Here is a 1,026-nt window from a genome sequence, read left to right as displayed (position 1 = left end):
TTTTGAAATTTGTCATGATTTGAAGATACACAACAATAGACAATTTAAAAGCATGAAGTCAAAAGGATCATGGAGCCTAAGTTTAAAAACTGCTTAGTAACTGTGAATCTAATTAAAATCTTCATAAAAAAATTTAAAACAATGAAAAATGGAAATGTTTATTATTAGTGACTTTCTCCCTTTTAAAAGCATAAAATACTACTCAGGCAAACATTTTGTTTTGGCTATTATTCATTTTTTTTCCTTAAAGCCTATTCACAATAGTAGTGTGCCAGATGATATTGCATGTGTAATCTTTCATTTGTTTTCACAGTGGTTTGCTAGAGTAATTAACTTTAAATTAACTATCTCAAAATTGGGGAACTTTTGAAAACAGCAGATATATGCATTTTTAGATATGGAAAATTATTTTCAGGCAGTATTTCTATGATTAACAAAATTTTTCAAGTAAGGTTGGCTGTCAGTTTTTATATATGCAGATTCACACAATGTTATTTGCTTAATAAAATTGCCATGATTAATACTGATTAATATTGGTAATGTTACTAGGCAATGTGTATAGAATATAGGATTCGTTACATATGAATGTAGAGCTTTTGTGTCTAGAATATAGGATTCATTATCTTTGCATATGAATGCAGAGCTTTTGTGTCTTGTTTAGAAAGGAACCCTCTGGCCAAAGACCACCAAGATCTCACCTATAATCAAAATTAGATTTATTAGCTTGCTGTACCTTGAGAGTATGTATACTAGAGGAACCCTGGGGTATTCCAGAAGTGGGAAACATAGAGGAGTTTGGAGCCTGGAGTTAGCAAGTAATGCTGAAAATTTGGAAACTAGGGAGTTGCTGGTACAATGTTTTTAGAATGTGTCAGTCTGCATAGCTATTTGTTAAAAATCTGTTGATCTGACATTAAGAGTTTGAGCTTGGATACTTTCCTGCGTTGTCAAAGTTTGGTAGACTTACGTGTTTTCCAGGTTGTACTTTTTTTTTTTTTTTTTTTTTTTAAGTTGTTCTCAGTTCTC

This window comes from Callospermophilus lateralis, chromosome 2 (assembly GCF_048772815.1).
Source record: "Callospermophilus lateralis isolate mCalLat2 chromosome 2, mCalLat2.hap1, whole genome shotgun sequence".
Classification (NCBI taxonomy): domain Eukaryota; kingdom Metazoa; phylum Chordata; class Mammalia; order Rodentia; family Sciuridae; genus Callospermophilus; species Callospermophilus lateralis.
The sequence above is the reverse complement of the archived record's forward strand: the minus strand, read 5'-3'. Positions refer to the sequence as shown.